The sequence below is a fragment of the Schistocerca serialis genome, chromosome 2 (assembly GCF_023864345.2).
Source record: "Schistocerca serialis cubense isolate TAMUIC-IGC-003099 chromosome 2, iqSchSeri2.2, whole genome shotgun sequence".
Lineage (NCBI taxonomy): Eukaryota > Metazoa > Arthropoda > Insecta > Orthoptera > Acrididae > Schistocerca > Schistocerca serialis.
In genome coordinates, this window is record NC_064639.1 from 1,062,439,908 (window position 1) to 1,062,456,807 (window position 16,900).

The following is a 16,900-nucleotide window of genomic DNA, read 5'->3' on the forward strand; positions in this document are numbered from 1 at the left end:
GCGTGCTACTCTGAGATAAAAAAAAGTTAGCACAGGAGAGGAATTCGTAGTGGACTGCATCAAATCAGTCAAAAGACTCATGACTCAAAAAAAAAAAAAAGAAAAAAGCCGACATACAATTGGTGCTTCAGTGACTACAATAGGCAGCCTGAGCTCCTGGCACCCCTTGCGCCAACTACCAGTGCTACCACTGACCTCTGTATACCAACAAGCCAATTTGCACTGATGTCGGGCACATTCGGCCTGGAATCTCGTTGGCTAGAGTGGAACTGTCCTTCTTGATGAGTCCCACTTCGAACTGAGCCCTGATGACCGGCGAAGGCCTGTCTAGAGACACCTCTGGCTGCTGCTCGCAGAGTGATTTCGGTTGCCTGAGACTGCAGTCGTGCGTGTGAGTTGCGTTTGCGTAAATGTGTGTGTGCATATGTGTGTCTGTTGTTAACAAAGATCATTGGCCGAAAGCTTTAAGTGTGAAAATCTTTTTGATGTGCCTATCTGCGACTCAGCATCTCCGCTACAATGGGGGTAGCAACTTTCCTTCTCATAATATTGTTACATTCCATCCTGGATTTTGCACTGTTTGAATCAATTGTAATTTTCTAATTTACGGTCGCCGGACAAGGAAACATCAGACTTCGTTATTTAAATGATGCCCGCCTGCTCAGCTGAGTGTAATGTGCTAGCGTCCCATGCAGGGAGCCCGGGTTCGATTCCCGCCTGGGTTGGAGATTTTCTTCGCTCGTAGACTGGGTGCTGTGTTGCCCTCATCATCATTTCGTCCTCAGCACCGGCACGCAAGTCGCCCAAAGTGGTATAGACTGAAATAAGACTTGCACTCGGCGGCCGAACTTCTCCGGATGGGAGCTCCTGGCCAACAATGTCAGACGTTCATTTCATTTTCGTTTAGAAAATACAGGATGCTGGTCTGAAAGGACACGGCCTGGAATCTCGTTGGCTAGAGTGGAACTGTCCTTCTTGATGAGTCCCACTTCGAACTGAGCCCTGATGACCGGCGAAGGCCTGTCTGGAGACACCTCTGGCTGCTGCTCGCAGAGTGACAGCTAGTAAAATGTTAGTTAACGGTCTTCTTATTCGTCAATTGTCTTCGCACTGTTTGCTGCGAAATATTACTACACACAAATACAAATTGTTCATGACACAAGCAATAAGGTTCGGTAGATGGTTATTTTAAATAAAATACCGATACTTTTGATGACTTATCTTATCATCGAAATAACTGTACAGCGTCTGGTAGATTAGCTAAGACGTTCCTCTCAAAACTGTAACAGGTAGAACAGAAGAATAATAATTGAAAGTTTTTGTCTTTTGTTTTAGGAATAATAATTATCTGAGATATCTCTTACGCCTGTCACACATGTATAAATTAATTCCTTGCCGCTACTCGGCGTCTTTATTCCATACAGAATTTTTCTGTTCTCTTAAAAGATTTATTACACTGCGCCCTAAATAATGAGGCTAAGTGTCAAACCAAAATCGAGCTATTGACTTCTAGGGCTTGTTTACAATATTCTTCAAAAAACATACACATACCAGTTCTCTTTTACATTTATGTACAATAATCGAATTTAAATTCTCGCGCCGCGCTTCTGGCGCATTATTGTAGTCTCAGTGCGAGCGGAATATGCCACAGCCGACGTCAAGCAACGTTCATATTTCAACAGTCTCTGATATTCACAGTAGCTCGCTGTCTTTCCACATTACAGTGTGCAACGGTTTAGTACTTTGTCACACGTGGTTAAATATTTGGCTTGTCACATCAAGACTATCAATGGAAGAGGAAATCACAGATTTTAACATATAAATAAAAAGGTAAATATCTAACAGATAGTACAATAAACACAATTCGTTTTTTACACTCAAAATAAATGTTGCTTGTATTTACAATATATATACTGATGTCATCAATTTAATGATTTTTGATGTCTTTGCAGACAGTCCATCATACACAGTGTTTGTTAAATGCCCAGACTAACTTAAAATCGTTAGTGTCTCTGAAGTTAACTGTTTATTCGACATCATTGGTAAGAGAGAGTTTTCTCATAATCCGGGCACATTTCATCCTTTACATACAATTTTTTTACAATGCGTTATTTTTACAGAATAACACACGCACACAACGATATCCATCTGGCGGTTCTTTGCGGGGTCATGTGCAAGATTGATAGAATTTCTGCATCGACCCCTGTTTTGGATGCTGTACTTGGCAGGTGGGTTTCGTTTCCGAAAACATTTCGCCCTCCAAATTCCACACTACTTCTCACATCCGTAGTATTCACTCGTATGCATTTGTTTTTTGCTACTTGCCATAGCCTGTACACTACATTGAACTTCAGTGTTTGAATTTACCACAGTTTATGGTGCCCTAGAATATTCCTGCCTTCATTTATACGATTTCGTTCGTTTTTTCAAAATATTTCAGTTTAAATACTTCTGTCATTCTAAATATTGTATTATACATTTGTTTATGCAGCAGTTCTGCTTCTTTTATGTCTCCACACGATTTCTTTTATTACTACTGAAGCCCGAAAGGAAAGATTAGATCCAGCACAAACTACGGAACAACACAAGTGCCTATCAACGAATCAAATACTGCAGGTAAGAAAGAACTAAAACTGCTCTAAATCGAGCCACAAGATAAAGCACTTGATGTGTTTATGGACCACATCTGTTTTCCAATGTTGTGTAATTATTTGTCTACTTCCTTTCACATTTTCCATTATATTCTGAAAGAATTTGGTTTCATTCTGGTTTTGAAACGTAGTTTGTTTCTAGGAAAGATTTCTGTTTGTGTCAAGTCTATACGTGCTTATTCTTCTGTCATTACTGTTACATAGAAAATTCCCGAGTGATTGGCATAACCTTAATTATGTTGCATAATAAATAAATCATTTATCATGTAGAGATCATTTAAATAGTAATAAAGTCTTCTTCCTCTCCATCAGTTCTTTCTTGTCAGCTGCTGACTTGAAATAAAAAAATATATTTTTAAGCTGTAGACACGGCGTTGTGCTTTACATTCGTGGTCTGTAATTCACTTACTTGCTTGGCTCTTAATGACATTGTTTATGCTTTTATATGAAACCTAAGTAAGTCTCTATGATGGTATAATCCAACAATTTTATTTGTTTTAGGATTTTGTTACAAATACGACTCAGCATGTGGAATGCAAGCAGTGATGTATGGATTTTCATAAGGAAGCGTCCACTTAGCTTACGATGCTTCAATGCACAAGGTTATGGGTGATTACGCAAAAGCAGTTGCATGCCCATTCTAAATTCAAGAGTTCGTTTTATAATTCTGTCAGATTCGCGATTTCTCACTCTTTCGCTTTTGCTGGATTAATTAATACATCTCGTATCTTATTGTCGTAGGATTCCAATTGTCCAGGAATCTTTGGAAGGCGATCACACCATTCGTTACTTTCCTTTACGTCTAACAGAATTTTTGTAGAAGAGACACATAGTTCACCACTTGGAGTGATTCCCTGATACGTACGTTCACATAAAACGATTTAGTTCCTTGAATACCCTTTCACACGGATTAGACTGAGGACGAAATATTGAGATAAGGAACATTTTGATGTCATTATCTTTCGAAAAATTCCTCCACTTGTATCCTGTGTAATATGATGCATTGTCCGAAAGAATGGCGACAGGTTTACCAACGCTAGGTATATAATCTCTACGTACCCCTTCAATTACTATGTTGGCTGTCGTGCGTTTTATGGCATATAATTTCACATACATTGAGAAAAGGCCATACAGATCGAGTACATACTTGACACCGCCTATACTTCTAGAATACGGTGCACTATGTCTGTCGCTACAATTTCTTTAGGTTCACTGGGAATAATCGGATGCAATTATACTTTACAGCCTCGATTCTCAGGCTTTGCCTTTTGACAAATAGTATATGTTTCCATAAGTTGTGAATTTTCCTCCATTTGTTTGTGAAATAACAGTAAGCGTTTAGTTTCTGCATACATTTCTTTGTGTCGTAGTGTCCCCAATGAAATGCGTATGCAGATTATATTTGCTCCTGATTCTTGTGGAATACAGACGCACCACTGATTACTGTCTGAACGTCGACGATGGAATAAGACGTCCTGATATATAGTTTGTAATACTTTCCAATAGGATGGTCATTGTTGTTTGCTGTTGTCGATATTACTTTGCTCCACCTACTGTCAACTTTCTGTGGTGTTGACATATTCCTACACAGGTCTTGATAATGGCGACGGTAGTGTTTGCCCAGCATCAACATGACGCGACAATCGTTCATATGTTCCAGATCATCTAAGTCATGAGATAGTCCCTGACGTAGACGTGACAATGTGTCTGGAATTATAGTGTCTCTTTACCTTTAATGTTACTATCTCGAACGAGAAGTTCTGCAAGGTCATTGCCCATTGCGATAATCATGGGTGTACGGGTTTGCATTTCATTAAGAAAGTTAATTCCTGGTGATCAGTGTATATCTCCAAATGCGTTCCAAAAATATAAAAGCCCATAGAATTCCCAAGTGAGATTTAAAACTATCCTGCCGTACATATTGTTCCACAAAATTTCGGGAGAACTGCCGGATGTTTGTAACTTCCTGATACAATATTTCGGCGCAGAGTCTTCTGGCCATTTTCAGGTGATACTGGCGAAAACTCCCTGAACTCTGGCATTTGAGGCCCCGCTGGCAAATGCGTGGTGGATTCACTTGGTATTGAGCGTGCGCCCTCCGTGGTGAAAAGTCGCGGCATCGATATCAATTCGATTGTCTTCCCGTGGTTCCATCACAGAACTACGCCGGCTACGGAGGACACGAAGTTTTCCGACGATTGGATCTTGCACAGTACGCGTCGTTTGCCCTATATAAGATTTGTCTCATTCACCCGGAATCCTGTAAACACGTGCCTTACGCAGCTCTAGGTCGTCTTTGACAGATCCCAACAGCTACGAAATTTTTGCAGGAGGGTGAAATATTGCTTTCACTTTATATTTTCTTAATATTCTGCCTATGTGCTCTGTAATATTACCACTATATGGTAAATAGGCAGTCGTTTTAAAGGCCTCTTCCTCTTCTTTGCTCCATAGTTTACAGGACTGCAGCGCTCTCTCCACTTGCTGGGACGAATACCCATTCTTCAGAAATACAGTCTGCATGTGCTCCAGTTCCGTTTCCAAACTATTGCTGTCAGAGATGACGTGGGCTCGGTGAATCAATGTCCTCAATACACCCATCGTTTGTGCCGGTTAGTGGCAACTAGCAGCTTGCAAGTAAAGGTCTGTGTGAGTGAGCTTTCTATATACTGAATGATCAAGTGTGCCATCGCTCTTACGTCGCACCAAGACGTCTAAAAACGGCAGGCAACCCTCCTTCTCCAACTCCATAGTAAATTTTATGTTTTCGTGTATGGAGAGAGCGCTGCACGCCTGTGCCGGCGGGGCCTTAAATACAAGAGCTCAAGGAGTTTTCGCCAGTGTCACCAGAAGATGGCCAGAAGACTGAGCCAGAATATTGTATCAGGAAGTTACAAACAACCGGCAGTTCTCCCGAAATTTTGTGGAACAGAATTCCCAAGGTTTCCAACTCTGTGGTTGAGTAAGTACGTACGCACTCACTTAGTGTTCGACTAACAAAACCAATAATTTTTACCTCTTGGTTGTCCACAGTTCTTGTTACCTGAAAAAGACATGATCGAAGACCTGTGCATGATGCATCGCTTGCAATACAGAAATCTTCATTAGGATCAGGATGACTCTAAATATTTGAGTTTATCAATTCTTCCTTTTTTCTATTAAAATCTCGTGAACATTGTTCCATCCAAATACAAACATGTTTCTTGATTAAAAGTGCCAACAAGTGTTTGCTATTGAATAATTGTTTTGGCATGAAGCGTCTAAAAAACGAGGCTAAACCCAGGAATGATTTTAATTGTTTGCTGGCATGTGGATACGGAAAATTCTTAATTCCATCCAATTTACTAGGATCTGGTCTCATGCCTCCACTACTGATTTCGTGTCCCAAGTACTTAATCTCTCTTCGCGCAGACTTTGATTTCTATGTGATCTGCTGTAACACTGGAGTATGCGAATTTACATAATGTCTTTTCTAAAATTTGTATGTGATCTTTCCACGTCTGTGTGGATATAAAGATGTCATCTACGTACAAAGTTACCTTATCCAGTAATTCTGTGATTGGAACTGTACCTTGGGCAGTAATAAAAACATCTGAACTTACATTGAGTCCCTATGGTAGTACACAAAATTGGTAACTGCGGCCACCAGCAATAATTGCAATTACTTCCTCGACTCTTTGCTTAGTGGTACTTGCCAAAGCGAATTTTTTAAACCTCCATTTGATCAGTGCTCTACCCCTAAAAATTTCTGCAATTGTTCTTTTTGTTTTGTGCGAACTGGCACGATGATTTTGTTGATCGCAAGCTCGTCCAGAACTAAGCGTATATTTCCATTTGATTTGATTACAGTTGATAATGGACTGCAATAAGGACATATTGATCATTCTATGATATTCTCCTTAAGCATTTGCTTGATTTCCTCACGCACCACTGACTGTTTGGACAGAGGAATATGATATGTATTATAGCAAATGATTTCGTGAGGATTAACATTCAAGTTATGGACTGCAATAAGGACATATTGATCATTCTATGATATTCTCCTTAAGCATTTGCTTGATTTCCTCACGCACTGCCGACTGTTTGGACAGTGGAATATGATATGTATCATAGCAAAAGATTTCATGAGGATTAACATTCAAGTTATATACACACACATTAATCACACCTGATTCCCTTGTAAATAGGTAGATGTGTTTAGAAATAGTTTGTGCAGTGTTTCTTGTTGTTGCTTGTTAATAGCCGTAGTTTCATTTACTTTTTCATTAATTAGGCGTTGTAGGTCTTTCATCTCATTATCAGATACAGGTTCATTGCTAGTATTGTCATCTTGTTCACATACATTCTGTATCTCGTACCCCGAACACAGGGTGTTTATGAACCCGGACAACCGGCGATCCGAGAAAAACCCTGGAATTTTTTCATCCGGGAGAAATCAGGAAAAAACGCGGGAATTTTTTAGAATTCTGGGAACATTCATTGTTTTTGTAATTTTGACTGGTAAGAACCAGTAATCTGATAAGACTATTACGGTATCTCGGTACAGCAGAATACTACTGCAGCAATAAAACATGAACGAGAGAAAAAGGCGAAAATAAAACTTAAGTTGCAAAAGGAAATGCGACATATACAACGAAACACAGTGCTCATACAAACGTCTACCAAGAGCCAAATGTGTCAAACGATTTAGGAAGACTGTGCAATGCTTCATAACAACAAATTGCCTCTGATGAGCATGACGTCACAACTGATTACATTTGATCCGCTTGAGCAGTTGCGTGCGAGCTCGTGCGCATACGCAGTTGAGTCGCATATGAGTAGTACCTTCTCCCGCTTCTTGCTACAGAAGTGTGGCTGTTAGCTGTACAAGCAGTAGCAGCAAGTAGCCAGATCCTACCCAGAATAATTTTACCGGCGCGCCCAAGCTGCCAGATTCATACGTGCGCTACAGGCTCAGATTTAGGTGGTGGGGGGCTAACTGGGGAATCTTGCCCGGGCGGCTGTTTCAGGGGGGGAGGGGGACAAAGTCATGTTCTTGAGGAAATAAACCTTGTTTCACAAAGCGCCCAGCATCCAGCGCACGTTGGTCTATCGATTACACTGTGCAAAATGAAAATGTAAATCGAATGAAAATAGCCAGTTCTAATGTGCTGATCCCGAATATCAGAAAGACAGTTCAAAATTAGCACTGTTTTATTACAATGAGATAATTGTATACGGATTTTTATGTTAAGTTTAAAATCAAATATTATAATGGTTTGTCAGAGATAATAACTAGTAACAATGTCTTATATTATTGTCCCTGGTCTTACTTATGTGAAATATTGTGGATTTAAACATTTTCACACCAATTTCAGTGATCTTTTTGTCTCCCTCGTCTTCAACTTCAGTGATTTTATTAATGCATGTAATAATTTTTGCACATTTGTTTACAGATTAACTACCAGTTGTTCAAATTGACTGTCACTGAAGTGAATAAAAATGCTATGAGTTTGTGTTAACAGTGCTGACACATTTCACTATGTGTGTAGAGATGAGACATTTGCTTCACAAAAACGGCAAATAACTCCATTGATTAAAAAAGCTTACAGTTGTTATTTTGGATGCAAAATAGGTGATCGGGATAAACCCTGGGTTCCACATGTGATCTGCAACACTTGTGCCAGCAACCTCAGGAGTTGGATACAAAGGAAAGGACGGTCAATGCCCTTTGCAGTGCCCAGGATCAGGTGTCACCAACTAACCATGCCAGTGACTACTACTCTTGTATGGTCCCTCCTATCAAGAAGGGAATATCTAAGAAGAAGAAGCGGACAGTGATCTATCCTAACATTCCATCTACCATACGTCCATTTCTACATGGGAAAGGATTGCCAATACCTGAATCACTGACAGAGTACGAGATTACTTCTGATGGGGATTATGGATGTCCTGAACCATGTACGTCACCAGATCCAGAGTTTCTTCCAAATATATTATCAACTGATGATCCACAAAAACTGTCTCAAAATGAGTTAAGTGATCTCGTTAGAGATTTGGAGCTCTCTAAAGCTAGGGCTGCGATTTTAGCATCAAGATTGCAGTAGCGCAATTTTTCATTCTACTGCAGAAGAGAGCAACAATTCTCTCCTTTTTTTAACATGCAAGATTGTCTTGTGGCATGTGTAGACATAAATGGTCTAATGAGGGCTCTCAGAATTAATTACAACCCTGGTGAGTGGAGACTCTTTATTGACACATGAAATTTGAGCTTAAAAGCAGTGCTTTTACGCATTGGTAATGAGCTTCCTTCTATTCCAGTTGGGCATAGTGTGTATATGAAACACTTATACCAAAATATGAAAATTTTACTAGAAGTCATCAAGTATAATGACTCTCAATGGCAGATTGGCGGTGACTTGAAAGTGGTTGCACTGCTATTAGGTATGCAGTTAGGGTATACTAAACAGTGCTTCTTTCTCTGTGAATGGGCTAGCTGAGCTCGTGCTTCTCATTACAGTAAATGTGAATGGCCCACCAGAAAATTTCTCCAACTCGGTATAAAGAACATTAAGAGTGAACCTCTAGTAGATCCTAGAAAGATTCTGCTCCCGCCCTTGCACATCAAGTTGGGTCTCATGAAAAACTTTGTTAAGGGAATGAAAAAAGATGGTGACATGTTAAAGTACTTAAGGCAAAAAAATCCCTTACTTAAGTGATGCCAAAGTAAAGGAGGGCATCTTTGTAGGCCCACAGATTTGTAAGCTTTTTGGAGACCATACTTTTGATGGAATCATAGTAGGTGATGAGAAGCATGCATGGAAATGTTTTAAGACACTCTGTTTACAGTCCTTAGGGAACAAACGAGCAATAAATTACACAGAAATTGTAGGTAACATGTTGTCATCTTAAGAAAACCTTGGTTGCAACATGTCATTGAAAGTGCAAAAATATATCATTTTATTCGGAAATTTGCAAATTTTAAAATGAGATAAAAATCCGAAAATGTGAAAAAAAATTCCGTTCTAACTCCCCCTAAGTACCATTCTGGGATAGCGCGGAAAACGCATTGTACGAGCATGTAATAACGCCTAACCGGAGAATAAACAGGGGATAACTAAACTGGTGATTGTGGCAGGGTTGGTGAAGTTAACCAGAAAATATGTTTTGATACTGGAAGGAATAGCTACAGAATTAGTGATGACAGGATTGTTTATTAGAACGAGGAAGGACATGAAACAGAGACATCACTCAAATTATGGAAGAATATTACGATTCCAAATTTATATAAAAATTTTGTACTACTAGTTTTCGATCTCACGCTTGAGAAGCTGGAGCATATGAGTGAAGTGCGAAACTATTTCCTAACATAAAGCATTTTCCTCGTAGAAGGCCGAATAGTCATTTCATATTGGTACTTCTGTCTTGTTATAAAAATGACCATCTGTGCCAAACGTGTCTTGTTTAAACTGCTACAATATTAGGCAGGCCTGTTTCGTTTTATCTGACAGACAGTGACAAAATATACGTAATCAGATCGAGAAACCACACCAGTCTTGGGCACTACTTATATTAACAGCTTTTTCAGTATTAGAGAACGACAATTCGTTTTTTCATGTAGCAAAACGTTTGACGAACTTTGATGAGGTAACAAATTCTTTCACAGAAAGGAAAGCACGCCATGTAAAGCTAGAGAGAAAAAATGCCAGGACTTACGAATTGAAAAAATGTGTACTGCCTTGCTTGTCTCTTGTCTTTACATACATACATACATACGTTAATCCTTGTTCCATAGATCATGAATATGACATTTCGTAATGATGTGGAACCTGTCACTTTAACATAAGTTTTCTTTACACAAAATAATTAATTTTTAATTTTTTATTAATTTTTTACAGTTATTACTTCATATCTAAGAATTCATCTATTGAGTAGAAGGAGTTGTCATTCATAAATTCTTTTAATTTACTTTTAAATGTTGGTTGGCTATCTGTCAGACTTTTAATACTATTTGGCAAATGACCAAAGATTTTTGTGGCAGCATAATTCACCCCTTTCTGTGTCAAAGTGAGATTTAATCCAGAATAGTGCATATCATCCTTTCTTCTAGTGCTGTACCTATGCACTTCGCTGTTATTTTTGAATTGGGATGGGTTATTAATCACAAATTTCATAAATGAATATATGTATTGCGAATGTACTGTGAATATCCCGAGTTCCTTAAACAAATATCTGCAAGGTGATCTTGGGTGGGCTCCAGCTATTATTCTGCTTACACACTTTTGTGCAATGAATACTTTCTCTCTTAATGACGAATTGCCCCTAAAATTTGATGCCATATGAAAACAGTGACTGAAAATAGGCATAGTAGGCTAATTTACTGATATGTTTATCACCAAAATTTGCAATAACCTTTATAGCATAAGTAGCTGAACCTAACCGTTTCAGCAGATCATCGATGTGTTTCTTCTGATTCAATTTCTCATCAATGCACACACCCAGAAATTTTGAGTATTCTACCTTAGCAACAGACTTCCATTCATAGTCTACATTTACCAATGGTGTTATGCCATTCACTGTACAGAATTGTATAAAGTGTATTTTCTGAAAATTTAGTGAGAGTCCATTGGCAGAGAACCACTTATTAATTTTCTGAAAGACGTTATTTGCAATTTCCTCGGCTGATTCTTGCTTCTTGGGTGTAATTACTATACTTGTATATCAGCAAAAAGAACTAACTTTTCATAATCCTGAATATAGAGTGGCAAGTCATTAATATACACTCCTGGAAATGGAAAAAAGAACACATTGACACCGGTGTGTCAGACCCACCATACTTGCTCCGGACACTGCGAGAGGGCTGTACAAGCAATGATCACACGCACGGCACAGCGGACACACCAGGAACTGCGGTGTTGGCCGTCGAATGGCGCTAGCTGCGCACCATTTGTGCACCGCCGCCGTCAGTGTCAGCCAGTTTGCCATGGCATACGGAGCTCCATCGCAGTCTTTAACACTGGTAGCATGCCGCGACAGCGTGGACGTGAATCGTATGTGCAGTTGACGGACTTTGAGCGAGGGCGTATAGTGGGCATGCGGGAGGCCGGGTGGACGTACCGCCGAATTGCTCAACACGTGGGGCGTGAGGTCTCCACAGTACATCGATGTTGTCGCCAGTGGTCGGCGGAAGGTGCACGTGCCCGTCGACCTGGGACCGGACCGCAGCGACGCACGGATGCACGCCAAGACCGTAGGATCCTACGCAGTGCCGTAGGGGACCGCACCGCCACTTCCCAGCAAATTAGGGACACTGTTGCTCCTGGGGTACCGGCGAGGACCATTCGCAACCGTCTCCATGACGCTGGGCTACGGTCCTGCACACCGTTAGGCCGTCTTCCGCTCACGCCCCAACATCGTGCAGCCCGCCTCCAGTGGTGTCGCGACAGGCGTGAATGGAGCGACGAATGGAGACGTGTCGTCTTCAGCAATGAGAGTCGCTTCTGCCTTGGTGCCAATGATGGTCGTATGCGTGTTTGGCGCCGTGCAGGTGAGCGCCACAATCAGGACTGCATACGACCGAGGCACACAGGGCCAACACCCGGCATCATGGTGTGGGGAGCGATCTCCTACACTGGCCGTACACCACTGGTGATCGTCGAGGGGACACTGAATAGTGCACGGTACATCCAAACCGTCATCGAACCCATCGTTCTACCATTCCTAGACCGGCAAGGGAACTTGCTGTTCCAACAGGACAATGCACGTCCGCATGTATCCCGTGCCACCCAACATGCTCTAGAAGGTGTAAGTCAACTACCCTGGCCAGCAAGATCTCCGGATCTGTCCCCCATTGAGCATGTTTGGGACTGGATGAAGCGTCGTCTCACGCGGTCTGCACGTCCAGCACGAACGCTGGTCCAACTGAGGCGCCAGGTGGAAATGGCATGGCAAGCCGTTCCACAGGACTACATCCAGCATCTCTACGATCGTCTCCATGGGAGAATAGCAGCCTGCATTGCTGCGAAAGGTGGATATACACTGTACTAGTGCCGACATTGTGCATGCTCTGTTGCCTGTGTCTATGTGCCTGTGGTTCTGTCAGTGTGATCATGTGATGTATCTGACCCCAGGAATGTGTCAATAAAGTTTCCCCTTCCTGGGGCAATGAATTCACGGTGTTCTTATTTCAATTTCCAGGAGTGTATATTAAGAGCAATAAGGGACCCAAGACTGAACCCTGTGGAACACCATTCTTCATCCCTCCCCAGTTAGAAGACTCTGCTGGTTTTTGTAGACTATCTGTACTGTTAATTTCAACCTTCTGCATTCTTCCAGTTAAGTATGAATTGAAACATATGTGCACTGTCCCACTCATACCACAGTACTTAAGCTTATCTAGAACAATTTCATGATTCAAACAATCAAAAGCCTTTGAGTGATCACAAAATATCCCAATGGGTGATGTTTGGTTATTCATTGCATTTAATATTTGATCAATGAAAGCATATATATCATTTTCTGTTGAAAAGCCTTTCTGAAAACCAAACAGACATTTTGTTAATACTTCATTTTTACAAATATGTGGTGCTACTCCTGAATACATTACTTTTTCAAGAATTTTGGATATAGCTTTCAGAAGTGAGATTGGGCAGTAGTTGTTAGCATCAGATCTATCCCCTTTTTTATGCAATGGTTTAACAATAGCGTATTTCATTCTATCTGGAGAAATTCCCTGTTTCAGTGAGCTACTACATATGTGGCTGAGAATCCTACTTATTTGTTGGGAACAAGCTTTTAGTACTCTGTTGGAAATGCCATCAATTCCATGTGAGCTTTTACTTTTGAGTGAATTTATTATTTTCCTAATTTCAGTATGAGAGGTGGGTTGAATTTCAATTTTATCAAATTGCATAGGTATATGCTGCCTTGCATTTTCTAATGAATAACTAGAACCTATTTTCCCTACAATACTTAAAAATGATAATTAAAAATGTTTTCTACTTCTGACTTCTTGTTAACAATATTTTCATTATGTGTGATAGAAATACAGTCTCCCTGTACTCTCTGTTGCCCTGTTTCCCTTTTCACAATATTCCAAACTGTTTTAATTTTGTTATCAGATGTGCTAATCTCAGACATAATGCACATACTTCTGGACTTTTTAATAACTTCTGTTAATACAGTGCAGTAGTTTTTAAAATGTTTATAATGTTTACTGGTTCTATGTGTCCTATATTTAATTTTATGTAGCACACAAAACAGCAAGTTATTAGCTAATAGGCAACAGAGAGTGCAAATTTTGTGAAGAGTTATTGTTCTCCTGGTTACAAATAATCCCATCCAGTATTTATAGCAAGTTTGTTTTAAGAGGGGCAGTATGTCAAACCAACCAACTGGGAGCAGGAGAGGCACCACAGACATTTTAATTTTCACTGTCCCAAATATAGTTTGATGGCGTCCATTACAAAATATTACCCGTTTTACTACCACAGAGCAAAATACAGTGGAATGAGGTAGAACAATGCTGTGTGAAAAGGCACACTTAAGACCAAATAACGTCTTATATTTCCTCGAACACATATGGTTTATGTGTCTGACTCTTCAGGAAGATGTGCGCTACAAAATGAACAAATTTTTTTGAAAAGTCGATTTTTTACATTTTTGGCGCTCTACCTCAGACGCTCCGTGGTGGGAGAAGGCGGGGGGGGGGGGGGGCGGGCACTATCTAGTATTGCCCCGGTCCGGAAATATCGTAGATCAGGGGCTGATGCACAGAGCAGTTTGTGTTGTAGTGGGGAGGTGGGTAGTCTCCACGTGACTCGTGTTTATGTTTAGTGATTTTTCCTCTTCGTTTATTGCTCTCACATCAAAAGAAAACAAAACGGATTTCTGTGGCTGGGAGCTATCAAGTGTGTTAAAATACATTCACATAATTATGGAAGTCTAAAATATGTTATTAGTTTCAGATTTTATTTTATTTCAATCTTTCTGACAGTCAAGTATTAATCGCCTTGCAGAAAAATGAAATTATTTTTGTCGGTTTGCTAAAGAAATACGGTTCTTATTTATCTTTTCCGCTGAGTTAGCCAATTTAGTTGAAGCGAAGTGTTTAATTCCACACTATTGGCTAGTTTCAACTGTTCGCTGCATTTCAAGTGCATGTTTTCATCTTCTAGCACATGTGGCATTATGCCATAATAAAGAATCAGACATGAGATAATACAGTACTGGTACTCCAAGAAGATTTACATCCGAATCTGGACATACGAATGTGCACTTTGAGCCGAATTATGCATTTTAGTATGGTTCACGAAATTCTGATGCTCTTGGAGTATCCTCTCATGTTTTGTTTCTTTTATGAAATAATGTAAGATCTTTCAATGTTTTATACATACAATCATACAGGTTTCCTGCGTCATCGTTGCTGAGCAAGCAATCACAGAGCGTTTGACTCTCATTTAAAAATCACCTCTTTGAGGACGATCATTTACAAGAATTTCGAGCCCAGAAGACCAGACATTTAAAAAAATTGTCGTTAAAAATTTTACTGGCACATTTGTGTGATTTATCTTAAAGTGTAACACGCACAAAAAAGATCAACATTATATGTGAAAGCTTAGCTTCTCTTTCAGCTTATTAATCTTAGAGACCAATATTATATACGAAAGCTTTTTTTTCTTGTAGCAACACTATGTATATTGATTTAAACTTTTACTATTTGTGTGTTCGCGCTACTTAACAGTGGTATTGCTATTGGCTGACTACATCACATGTGCTATGCTCTGAATATCCGCTGTCATCGGCTGGCAAGATCACGTGCCATGAGCTATGACTGGCTTACAAAAGTGCAGCCCAATCTCGATTTCAATGCTTTGGAAAGTAACATGCGGTGTTTAGTGGAATTCAAATTTATGCTTTAGTAATACGAAAATATGCAGTGTACATGTTGGTGCACATCAAAGATCTTTTCAAAACGTGTTTTTTCTTGAGTTTTGTTTTCTAAAGTGCAGGGAAGTTCTACGTCCATGTATAAAACCATAACCAATCAGAGGATTGATAAGTTTTACAGTTACGAGGAAAAGTATAGTGTCACTTAACAGGGAAAAGATGTATTTTCACCCAGGAGGAAGAGTATTTTTAACCGAGAAATGCAGGAAAAATCCGGCCTTTTTTATCCTTGTCCGCGTATACAGCATGGAACAGTCCTTAGTGCGGTTCAGTGTCTTCTTACCTAAACTAATGTCGATCTGAGTGCCGTTGTGCTTCATAAAACATTTATCCTGTGAGAAGTCAATTATACTGTCCTTCTCTCTTAACCTATGCCAATCAGGCAATTTATGACCAGATTTTCTACAACAAGGAATGGGTATTGTATTGTACCATTTCGTATTTCCATAGTCACAAATATTTGCTTGGTTACCCTATTTGATTTGCACCCAACCGCATTCAAGATTCGGCATTTTGAACAGGAAATTGAGGTATCGATACAAATTCGACCACTTGTTTATAAAAAGTTGTGAGATACAGCCCAATTGCCGCTCCCGTATCAATCATAATAATCGTCGGTATATCACCTACAATACCTTAGTCGTTGCTGGAACGATCATTTTTACTGGTGATCCGCACTGAGTATGGTTCTGAAGTAACTCGTCTGTTAAACTTGCATCGTGATTGTACGATAGTAAAAGCATGTGCGGTTTGTTTACATCGCTAGTAATGTTTGTTTACTGTTTTTCATTCGTTGCCTCAGACATGTCTGTATTTGTATCATCGTCCCCCACGCATTCCTCAGTCACCACCTGGGGTGAGTTGTGACCTCATTTAGTTTGTCGAATGTGTGGTTGTTCATATGACTTTACGCGCCTCCTACACTATCTTTACAGTCGGATAATGTCTGTTCCACCGTTTCGTAGTCTTGGTGTGTTGTCTGTTGATTTGTCATATTATTGTTGCTTGGTTGACCATGACTCATTAGATTGCTGTTTTGATGCGTAACACTTTGTGGTGGTTGCCAATGACTTTGCTGTTTATTAGAGAATGAAAAACCACCATCTCTGTAATTGTTTCCGCAATACTGTAGTTGCGGACTATTTTGATATGGTGAGTTTTGCGGGTTATGTAGACTCTAACTGTGATTGTTTCCACGTCGATAGTTGTTATTCTTACCGGCTTTTCGTTTTTGTTTTGTTTTTATTGCAACCGTTTGAATGCGTCCCGTTTTTATTAGTGTACGCATTTATCGTTGCATGTTTCGCTGTGCCATTCAGTTG